Source organism: Oryx dammah, unplaced genomic scaffold, assembly GCF_014754425.2.
Source record: "Oryx dammah isolate SB20612 unplaced genomic scaffold, SCBI_Odam_1.1 HiC_scaffold_27, whole genome shotgun sequence".
In the NCBI taxonomy this organism is placed as follows: Eukaryota; Metazoa; Chordata; class Mammalia; order Artiodactyla; family Bovidae; genus Oryx; species Oryx dammah.
Window position 1 is genome coordinate 7,694,050 of NW_024070211.1, and position 11,909 is coordinate 7,705,958.

The 11,909-nt window shown below is 44.2% G+C and overlaps 1 non-coding gene across 1 annotated transcript; it reads left to right on the plus strand.

The window, feature by feature from the left end:
- The first annotated feature begins 11,392 nt into the window (after window positions 1-11,392).
- TRNAE-UUC lies at window positions 11,393-11,464 on the plus strand. The gene has a single exon. It is a non-coding gene; the product is annotated as a tRNA-Glu (tRNA).
- The last annotated feature ends 445 nt before the right edge of the window (window positions 11,465-11,909 follow it).

An 11,909-nucleotide genomic window follows, 5' to 3' on the forward strand; every position in this document is an offset into this window, starting at 1 on the left:
CACACTGGTGGTTCGGATCCTAGCTGGGCTCTGCCACTCACCGCACTATCTATGGAGCAACTTTGCCCTGTGTGCGGGCGGCCTAAGCTGTTGAAGGAGGCATCGCCATTGCAGTCACTTCAGAATAGGCCGGGGCAGGTTGTCATGATGGTGCTGACAGTCCACTCAGGTGAGAGTTGGGATAAACCGCCCCAAACTTCTAGCTTCTGATTCTTCTAGGTCAGGGGTCTGTGGAGGTTGGGGGACCTTGCCAGGCACCTCTGCTAAACGAAGGAGCCATATCAGAAGGAAGCAGTGGCTTTGGTACAAGGACCATTAGAGTCTGGCAGTCTTACAGGGCCTGTAGAGATGAAATTGAGAGGCCAGAGGGACGGAGCCTTTGGGCACGGGCTGGCCATGTTGTTGGATTTGGGAGTGGGGGGGAGGGCAGGGTACCTGGGGCCACGAAGAAGGCTGGAAGAAAGAGAGGGGATGGCAGCCCACTCCGTGTGCCCCCCGACCTGTTCTCAGATGACGAAGCTGCCACACACAGGCTTTTCCAAGGCCTGCATCTCTTTTCCCTCCTGATGGTGCAGCCTTCAGGGAAGGCCAGAGCCCTGGAGACAGAGGGAAGCAGAAGGAGCAGAGGATAAACATCAGTTAAACTTGGGACTTTCCTGATGGTCCAGTGACTAAGACTCTGTGCTCCCAATACCAGGGGCCCAGGTACCATCCCTGATCAGGGAACTGGATCCCACCTGCCGCAACAAAGAGTTCACATGTCTCAACTAAAGAACCTGAATGCTGCAACAAAGACTGAAGACCCTGCAAGGCCGCGCCTAAGACCAGTTCAGTTCAGTTCAGCCGCTCAGTCGTGTCCAACTCTTTTGCGACCCTATGAATTGCAGCACACCAGGCCTCCCTGTCTATCACCAACTCCTGGAGTACACCCAGACCCATGTTCATTGAGTCGGTGATGCCATCCAACCATCTCATCCTCTGTCGTCCCCTTCTCCTCCTGCTCTCAATCTTTCCCAGCATCAGGGTCTTTTCAAATGAGTCAGCTCTTCACATCAGGTGGCCAAAGTATTGGAGTTTCAGCTTCAACATCAGTCCTTCCAATGAACACCCAGGACTGGTCTCTTTTAGGATGGACTGTTTGGATCTCCTTGCAGTCCAAGGGACTCTCAAGAGTCTTCTCCAACACCACAGTTCAAAAGCATCAATTCTTCGGCGCTCAGCCTTCTTTATAGTCCAATTCTTACATCCATACATGACCACTGGAAAAACCATAGCCTTGACTAGACGGACCTTTGTTGGCAAAGTAATGTCTCAGCTTTATAATGTGCTGTCAAGGCTGGTCATAACTTTTCTTCCAAGGAGTAAGAGTCTTTTAATTTCATGGCTGCAATCACCATCTGCAGTGATCTTGGAGCCCCAAAAAATAAAGTCTGACACTGTTTCCACTGTTTCCCCATCTATTTCCCATAAAATGATGGGACCAGATGCCATGATCTTCGTTTTCTGAATGTTGAGCTTTAAGCCAACTTTTTCACTCTCCACTTTCACTTTCATCAAGAGGCTTTTTAGTTCCTCTTCACTTTCTGCCATAAGGGTGGTGTCGTCTGAATATCTGAGGTTATTGATATATCTCCCAGCAATCTTGATTCCAGCTTGTGCTTCTTCCAGCCCAGCGTTTCTCATGATGTACTCTGCATAGAAGTTAAATAAGCAGGGTGACAATATACAGCCTTGATGTACTCCTTTTCCTATTTGGAACCAGTCTGTTCCATGTCCAGTTCTAACTGTTGCTTCCTGACCTGCATACAGATTTCTCAAGAGGCAGGTCAGGTGGTCTGGTATTCCCATGTCTTTCAGAATTTTCCACAGTTTATTGTGATCCACACAGTCAGAGGCTTTGGCATAGTCAATAAAGCAGAAATAGATGTTTTTCTGGAAATCTCTTGCTTTTTCGATGATCCAGCGGATGTTGGCAATTTGATCTCTGGTTCCTCTGCCTTTTCTAAAACCAGCTTGAACATCTGGAAGTTCATGGTTCACGTATTGCTGAAGCCTGGCTTAGAGAATTTTAAGCATCACTTTCTAGCGTGTGAGATGAGTGCAATTGTGTGGTAATTTGAGCATTCTTTGGCACCTAAGACCAGGTGCAGCCAAATAAATTAATAAATATTTTTAAAAAACCTTTGACCTGCTCCAGGAGTGACTGGGGAGGTAAGGGATTAGTTGCTAATCTCATGACCTGATCTGTATATGAGTGTGTGAGAGTGAGTGTTTGTGTTTCTATTCTTTTTATATCACTGTTTGAATGGAGAGCAGAGGTGGTAACTGGAAGTAGAGCTCTCGAGTGTTCCAAGACCCCTACACACACACACACAAAGTGCTGTCTCTACTTGCTTTACCCACTTCTCCTGATCTCTCTAGAGCCCTTTCTAGTGAGGCTTTTAATTTTGTCATTGCATTAAGTTAACTTTACCAAAACTATTTAGTCCTGGTTCATTCTATCACCTTATCAGTAGAATTGGGCACAGTCTATTGCTCTTACCTTCTGGAAATACTTTCTTGTTTGCCCTCCAGAACCCTCCCCTCTCTTGGTTCTTTTCCAACCTCAGCAACCATTTCTTTCCAGCCCCCTTTGCTGGCTCCTCACCACCTTCTCTCCTTCTAAATAAAGAATTGCCTCTGTGCTTGATCTCAGTTTCTCTTGCTCATCCCTTGGTGACTTCATTTAATTCCTTGACCTTTTGTGTAGGGTATGATTAATATAAATTAATTAAATACAAACCTATTATATTGAAATTATTAATGACATCAGTCAAGATGTTCCTATTCTTATTTTTTCTGCATTTGATAAAATATTCTCAGAGAAATGTTAGTGTGGCTCACTATGATTATATGTTTTCTTTTCCCTTATATTTTTCTTCTAATTTTTGTTGTATGTATCTTTGTGTCCTTGTTGTTAAAGTGTCTAATGGTTTAAGATGTTTATCTTCTTTGTGAATTGTACCTTTTATCATTAAAAATATTCATCTTTGTTTCATTTTTAAATAAATAAATAAACTTCTTAAAAAATCCCCTGATTTAGAGACTTCCCTCATGGTCCCGTGGCTGAGACTCCTCACTCCCCATGCAGAGGGCCCAGGTTCCATCCCTGATTAGGGAACTGGATCCCACATGCTGCGGTTGCGAGTTTGTGTGCTGCAGCTGGGGACCCTCTGTGCCCCAGCTAAAGACCCCACATGTCGCAAGGATGCTCAAGGGTCCCAGGTGCCACAACTAAGATCTGGTGCAGTCAAATAAATAAATACTAAAAAAAGAAGAAGTGAGATACAAGGGTACATACTCTATCAAAACAAAATAATTCCATGATTTAAATACCTTCTATCTACTGCAGCTTCCAAAAGTGTAACCTCAAACCTCTCCCCTGAATTCTATTCTAGACAAATGGGCGATAGACCCCTAGTACCTCCACTTGGATGTCTAATGGGCATTCTGAACATCCAAACCAAACTCCTGTTTTTTTCACCTAAAGTTACTTTCCTCCCCAGTCTTTCTGCCAATCTTCCAAGTGCTTAGGACAAAACCCTCAACAACATCCATGGTACCTCCAGTTCCCTCAACACCCATTCACTCATAAATTGTCTGCTCTTTTTAAAAATCCTCGCTCTTCTCCCAGTTTACAGCTGGTCCTTTTACTCTTGGTGGTATCTCTTGATGAACAAATGTTTTTCATTTAATGTAGTCAAATTTGTTTCTTTTATGCTTAGCACTTCTGAAAATATTTTGTTTGAGGTATTTATTCCCCATCCCTAGTCCTTAAGGATATTCTCTGGTAGCTTTTCGTTTTTCTCTAAAGATTAGCCTTTCACACCTCTCGTTCCACTCTTTTCTAAATCACCATCACCTTGTCCTGGATCACTGTAATGCCCCATTAATGCTTCCCCAGTCTTAGCTCTGCACAAAAGGCATGTTGATTCCTTAAAAATAAGCCAGATCATTTCACTCCTCCTCTAAAAGCCTCTCATTTTGCTCCAAGCAAAACCCTAAGTGCATACTGCAGCCTGTAAAGCCCTGTGTGACCTCACCTACCACACCTCTCACTTCCTATAACTCACTTTCTCATTCTACTCTGACCACGCACTGGCCTCCTTAATGTTTCTAAAACATGCCAAACGCACTCCCACCTCAGGACCTTTGCACATGCTGTTCTCTGCCCAGAGTTCTCCTCCCCCACGTAGCCAATCTTGTTCCTTCTCTTAAAGAGTTTCCCTTAACAGAGAGGACTTCCATGGCCACCCTGTATTACAAAATAGCACATATCTGACTTCTCTGGTGGATAAGAATCTGCCTTCTAACGCAGGCTGGACCCCTGGCCCATGAAGATATCATCTGCCATGGAGCAACTAAGCCCGTGTGCCACGACCACTGAGCCCAAGCGCCGCAACTAGTGAGGCCCGAGTGCTCTACAGCCCGTGTTCTGCAACAAGAGAAGCCACTGCAACGAGAAGCCGCAGCAAAGAGTAGCCCCTGCTCACCACAACTAGAGAAAGTCCACATGCAGCAACAAAGAACTGTGCAACCAAAAATAAATAATAGAAAAGTACAGTGAGTCTCTTAAGAAAGATACGACGTCTCCTACATCCACGATCTCCATCTTGTGTTTCTCATTTATTTTTCTTTATCATCTCATTTCTTCTAGTAGAATATAAGTTCTATAAAAACCCCAATTTTCTTAGTTTGCTACTATATCCTCAATGTCAGGAGTGGTGCCTGACACGTAATAAGTATTAAAGAATGCTATCAAATACATGATGGAGCGAATGAATGTGTCTTGAAAAATATAGTGTTCATTTAAAAATAAATGTTGTGAATGAACATAAGTTTACAAAAATGTGGTATAGGGATTCTGCTTCTTACCTTCTCACTGAACATATTTATGATACAGCCATACTGCTGAATGTAAATCTGGTTTATCATTTCTAACCACTGTATCAGCTCAGTCGCTCAGTTGTGTCCAACTCTCTGCGACCCCATGAATCGCAGCACACCAGGCCTCCCTGTCCATCACCATCTCCCGGAGTTCACTCAGACTCACGCCCATCGAGTCAGTGATGCCATCCAGCCATCTCATCCTGGGTCGTCCCCTTCTCCTCCTGCCCCCAATCCCTCCCAGCATCAGAGTCTTTGCCAATGAGTCAACTCTTTGCATGAGGTGGCCAAAGTACTGGAGTTTCAGCTTTAGCATCATTCCTTCCAACGAAATCCGAGGGCTGATCTTCAGAATGGACTGGTTGGATCTCCTTGCAGTCCAAGGGACCTCAAGAGTCTTCTCCAACACCACAGTTCAAAAGCATCAATTCTTCGGCGCTCAGCCTTCTTCACAGTCCAACTCTCACATCCATACATGACCACAGGAAAAACCATAGCCTTGACTAGACGGACCTTAGTTGGCAAAGTAATGTCTCTGCTTTTGAATATGCTATCTAGGTTGGTCATAACTTTTCTTCCAAGGAGTAAGCGTCTTTTAATTTCATGGCTGCAATCACCATCTGCAATGATTTTGGAGCCCACAAAGATAAAGTCAGCCACTGTTTCCACTGTTTCCCCATCTATTTCCCATGAAGTGATGGGACCGGATGCCATGATCTTCGTTTTCTGAATGTTGAGCTTTAAGCCAACTTTTTCACTCTCCACTTTCACTTTCATCACAGTCAAAGGCTTTGGCATAGTCAATAAAGCAGAAATAGATGTTTTTCTGGAACTCTCTTGCTTTTTTCACGATCCAGCGGATGTTGGCAATTTGATCTCTGTATAGTGTGCCATCGAAGGCCACATTTTCTCATCTGTCTCCTTAATGGTGGACGCACAGTTTGCCTCCAGCTTCAGCTACATACACAACATGAAACTTTATTGTCATTTGTATTCACTAAGTCGTGTCTGACTCTTCTTTTTTACTATTATGTTTTTGTGAGGGTCCAGCTCTTTTGTGACCCCAAGAACTGTAGTCTGTCAGGCTCCTGTGTTCATGGGATTTCCTAGGCAAGAATAGTGGAGTGGGTGGCCATTTCCTTCTCCAGGGGATCTTTCCAATGCAGGGACTGAGCATACGTCTCCTGAATTGGTAGGCAGATTCTTTTCCCCTGAGGCACCAGGTAAGCCCTATTCTGAAACTTGCTGCTGCTGCTAAGTCGCATCAGTCGTGTCCGACTCTGTGCGACCCCATAGATGGCAGCCAACAGGCTCCTCTTTCCCTGGGATTCTCCAGGCAAGAACACTGGAGTGGTTGCCATTTCCTTCTCCAATGCATGAAAGTGAAAAGTGAAAGTGAAGTCGCTCAGTCGTGTCCGAATCTTAGCGACCGCATGGACTGTAGCCCACCAGGCTCCTCCGTCCATGGGATTCTCCAGGCGAGAGCACTGGAGTGGGTGGCCATTGCCTTCTCCTTTCTGAAACTTACAGCTTATTAATATGTGTGAAAGGTCTTTTCGGTATGTGAGGGGTGGGGAGTGGAGGGAGTGAGATGGTATATGCATATATACTCAGGAGTAGAATTGGTGAGTCACAGGACAAACATAGATATACTTATCTATGTACAGCATTTTGGGACAAAGCATGCATAATTTATGCCTCCCTCCATCAGCAATTTGTGGAAAATTCTGTTTTCTCTGTATCTTTACTGGCTTTTTGAATTGCCTTGAGTTTCTACTTTTTGGCATTATGACAGATATAAAATATTATCTAATTGTTGTTTTCATTTGGATTTCTCTGATTACTAGCTAAGAGCTCATAGAGTTTTAAGTTCTGACTTTTGCAATATTTGGGGGTTTTTTTGTTTGTTTTTGTTTTGCTTTGTTTTTTGAGGGGAGAGAGGGGAGGAAGGGGAGAAATCACTATTTAGATACTGATAAAATTTATTAAGTCGTAAATTCTCCTTTATTCCCCATACCTCATCGCTTTCTCCTGGATTCAGTTCTCTTCTTGCTCTGTGTTTACTTTAGGAGGGATATCAAAGAAGGTCTTTCATGGCAACATTCCTGAGGTCTTGAATAAATATTTATTTTCCTGGAGTATTTAAATGACAGTATAACTAGAGATAAAATTCTTGTTCCAAAGTTCTTTGCCTTCAGCACTTTGAAAATATTAGTCTATTGTCTTTTGCATCCCAGCTATTAGGGAGTTCAATGTTATAATATGGCCAGGAATTTTTCTCTGCGACATTGTGCTGTATTTGTAAAATACCGAGTGAAATGTGTAAATCTGGGGGCTTCCCTGGTGGCTCATATGGTAAAGCGTCTGCCTGCAACGAAAGAGACCCAGGTTCAATCCCAGGGTCAGGAAGATCCCCTGGAGAAGGAAATAGCACTCTTGACTGAAAAATTCCATGGACAGAGGAGCCTGGTAGGTTACAGTCCATGGGCTCACAAAGAGCTGGACACGACTAAGTGACTTCTCTTTCTTTTCTAAGTGAAATGTGGAATATTTTTGGACTTTTATGGTGATCCAGTGGTTGAGAATCCGCCTTCCAATGCAGGAGACAGGAGTTCCATCCCTGGTCAGGGGACTAAGATCTCACATGCCATGGAGCAACTAAACCTGTGCGCCACAACTAGAAGAAGCCCTGTACCTCAACAAAGAACTAGAGTGGCCAAAAAAAAAAAGTAACGTTTCTAAAAAATGGCTCTGAACATGCCCTAATTCAAGAGTTGGAGCATTACCAGTGCTGTTTAATAATCTACCTCCTCACTCCTTCCCTATCTTATCTTCTATTCTCCACCATCACCCCATAAGCGAACCACTTTCCCGAATGTTCCTCGCTTTGTCATAAACGTGTGCTTTCGTAAAATAATACATTGTTTAGTTTTGCTGGTTTTTTTTCAGCTTTTAATATATGAGCTCATATTGTGCATGTGAAGTGAAATTGAACTGAAAGCCTCTCAGTCATGTCCAACTCCTTACGACCCCACAGACTATAGCCTGCCAGGCTCCTCTCTCCAAAGAATTCTCCAGGCAAGAATGATGGAGAGGTTAGCCATTCCCTTCTCCAGGGGATCTTCCCTACCTGGGGATTGAACCTGGGTTTCCCACATTGCAGGCAGATTCTTTACCATTTGAGCCCCGAGGAAAGCCATCAGATTGTGCATAGTCTTCTGCAACTTGTTTTTTTTTTTTTAACTCAGCTTTAGATTTCTGTTTCATCTATTTTGTTGAATGGAGCTGTACTTAATCCCGTTTCTTTTTGCAAAATATCCCACTTTGGAAACATATTACAATCTATCCCTTATCCTGATGAATGACATTTAGGTTTAGGTTCAAGTTTTTGACAGTAGAAAGAATACTGTTATGAATATTTTATACATATCTCTTGGTACATGCATACAACTGTTTGGAGTAGAAATGCTGGGTCATAAGGTTTGCACATCTTTAATTTTTTCAGTAAGGCCAAATTGTTTTCTGAAGTGTTTGTAAAATTTCCTTTTTTAAAAAAATTGTGTTATAGCTGCTTTACAATGTTGTGTTCGTTTCCACTGTACAATGAAGTGAATATGTCCATTCACTTCAGCTAGCTGTATACATTTATCCACTTCCTCACAGATCTTCCTCCCCAGCAACCATCCCAGCCACCTAGGTCACCACAGGGCACCAAGTTGAGCAACCTGCGCTATACAGCAGGTTTCCACTAGCTATCTCTTTTACCCACAGCAATGCACATATATCAATCCCAATCTCCTAATGCGTCCCGCACCCATCCTCCCCGTGTTCACACGTCTGTCCTCTGTCGGCATCTCTATTCCTGCCTTTCAAATAGGTTCATCTGTACCATTTTTCTGGATTCCACATATATGCATTAATATACAATATTTGTTTTTCTCTTTTGGACTCACGTCACTCTGTATGACAGACTCTAGGTCCATTCACATCTCCATAAATGATCCAATTTCATTCCTTTTTATGGCTGAGTAATATTTCACTGTATATATGTACCACATTCATCTGTCAATGAGCATTAGGTTACTTCCATGTCCTGGTTAGAATAAAAAATGTTCTTCAGAGGAAGATAACAAAATCTAGTTTCTATGATATATCATCCACAATGTCAAGTATATAATAAAATTATTAGACTTTCAGACTTCCCTGGTGGTGCAGAGGATAAGAACTCACCTGCCAGTGCAGGGGACATGGGTTTGATCCCTGGTCTGGGAAGGGCTTCTTCTTCCACATGCTGTGGAGCAGCTAAGCCCATGCGCCACAACTACTGAGCCCATGTTCCAGAGCCCAAGAGCAGCAACTACTGAGCCTGGTGCTGCAACTCCTGAACATTGGGCACCTAGAGCCTGTGCTCCACAATCAGAAGCCGCTGCAGCGAGAAGCCCATGTATCGTGGCAAAGAGTAGTCCCCACTTGCTGCAACTAGAGAAAGCCCAAGGAAAGAGCAATGAAGACCAGCGCAGCCAAAGATAAATAATTAATTAATTTTAAAAAATAATTAAACATTCAACAAAACAGAAAACCGTGATCTATAATGAGGAGAAAGATCAGTCAATCTAAAGATACCCACAAATGACTCAAACGTTGAAATTAGCAAAAAGTTGAAATAACATGGATGAATTTATCAGAGTCTACAGAAGATCTGCATAATGACTGAAGAGATGGGAAATTTCAGGAGAGAGATGGAAACTATGAAAGAAAAACCAAGTTGAAATCCCCAAACTGAAAATGCCGTATCTGCAGTCAAAAATGCTTTGGGTGTGATTAACATTAAGTTGGATATAACCAAGGAAATGATCAGTGAACATAAAAACAGATCAGGAGATGGGAGTTGCTTGGTGGCCTAGTGGTTAGGATTCAAGGCTTTCACTGCTGTGGCCTGCCCGGGTTTAATCTCTGGCAGGGGAAATGGAATCCTGAAAGCTGCATAGTGTTGGGAGGGGGAGGGAGAAACAGATCAGTGGATACGGTCCCAACAAAGAGAATGAATGATCGAGAATCAAAAAGGAAAAAAAGAAAGAAAATCCAATTAATGCCCAAAGGGCAATAACACAATAATCTTTGGAGTTGTCTTTTTCTTTTTTAATTTATTTTATTTTATTTTTGGCTGCGCTGCGTGTTCATTGCTGCTAGGATTTTTCTCTAATTGCGGCGTGTGGGGGCTGCTCTATAGTTGCGATGCGCAGGTTTCTCATTGCAGTGCCTTCTCCTGTTGAGTTGGCGAGCTTCAGTAGTTACAACACGTGGACTCAGTTGTGGCTCCCCGGCTCTAAAACACAGGCTCAATAGCTGCGGCTCACGGGCTTAGCTTCCCAAGGGGCGCTAGTGGTGAAGAAGACGCCTGCCAATTCAGGAAGACCTAAGAGACATTGGTTCCATCCCTGGGTTGGGAAGATCCCCTGGAGGAGGAAATGGCAACCCGTTCCAGTATTCTTGCCTGGGAAATCCCATGGACAGAGGAGCCTGGCGGGCTACAGTCCCATGGGGTCACAAAGAGTCAGACACGACTGAAGCGACTTAGCACGCACGCACTAAGTTTAGCTGCTCCTCGGCGTGTGGGATCTTCCCAGATTAGGGATCAAACCCGTGTCTCCTGCATTGGCAGGAGGATTCTTTACCACTGAGCTGCAACTGGAGCCCTGGAATTATCTTTTTCTAGTAAAAAAAAATTTTGTATTGCTATTGGACAGAATAGCAGGGGATTTCCGTGGTGGCTCAGATGGTAAAGCGTCTGCTCGCAATGCGGAAGACCAAGGTTCGATCCCTAGGTTAAGACCACCTGGAGAAGGAAATGGCAACCCACTCCAGCATTCAGAATGCCTGAAAAATTCCATGGACAGAGGGGCCTGGTGGGCCACAGTCCATGGGGTCGCAAAAAGTCGGACGCGACTGAGCGACTTCACTTTCTTTCTTTCTAGACAGGAAAGCATTTGGGTTAATCTCCTTACCCGAAAGCTCGGCCTCTCTGAGTACACCCTTGCCGAATCAAATCCCAGAGACATAAGTTTTGGGTGAAGCAGGAAAGGATAGCTTTATTGCTTTGCCGGACGAAGGGAGACACACACGGGGCTTTTGTCTCGAAAACCTATGTGTCTCAAATCCAGAGAACTTAATGACGGTTTTTATAACAGTGGGTCAAATGTAGGGTCTTTGAAGGAAATGGCAACCCACTCCAGTACTCTTGCCTAGAGAATCCCATGGACAGAGGACCCTGGGCGGCTACAGTCCATGGTGTCGCAAGAGTTGGACGCTACTTAGTGACTAAACCACCACTTGACAAGATTCGGTGTGAAACTGCTTGCACTCCCTTAACCTCCAATCGGGTGGTTCCTCTCCTGAACTTGATGAACGGCTCTGGTCCCTTTCAGCTTACCTCAAGTAGCTTCTTGGCCAGCCGTCCCTCGTGTTCTCCCACATGGTCTAGTGGTTAGGATTCCTGGTTTTCACCCAGGCGGCCCGGGTTCGACTCCCGGTGTGGGAAAAAAGACCCTTTTAGGTTTCCCAGGTGGCGCTAGTGTAAATAATCCTGTCGATGCAAGACGTATCCTTTACTCCTGAGTCACCAAGGCAGCCCTTAATTAGCAACTATTCAAATCAGCCCTTTCTAAATCAAGGAGGGTGATGGGAGGCAGGAGTCTTGCCTACGAGAAAAGGAGATCAGAAAGATCTCTATGCCTGGGATCCCAACACGGCCCTTCTCTCGGTTTCAGTCTCAGCCTTCTACAGATTAACATCTAGCCTTACATACTTTTTAAGTGTTTTGATCAATGAAAAGTGAAGTCGCTCAGTCGTGTCCGAATCTTTGCGACCCCATAGACTGTAGCCTACCAGGCTCCTCTGTCCTTGGGATTTTCCAGGCAATAGTACTGGAGTGGATTGCCATTTCCTTCTCCAGGGGATTTTCCCAACCCAGGGCTCGAATCCGG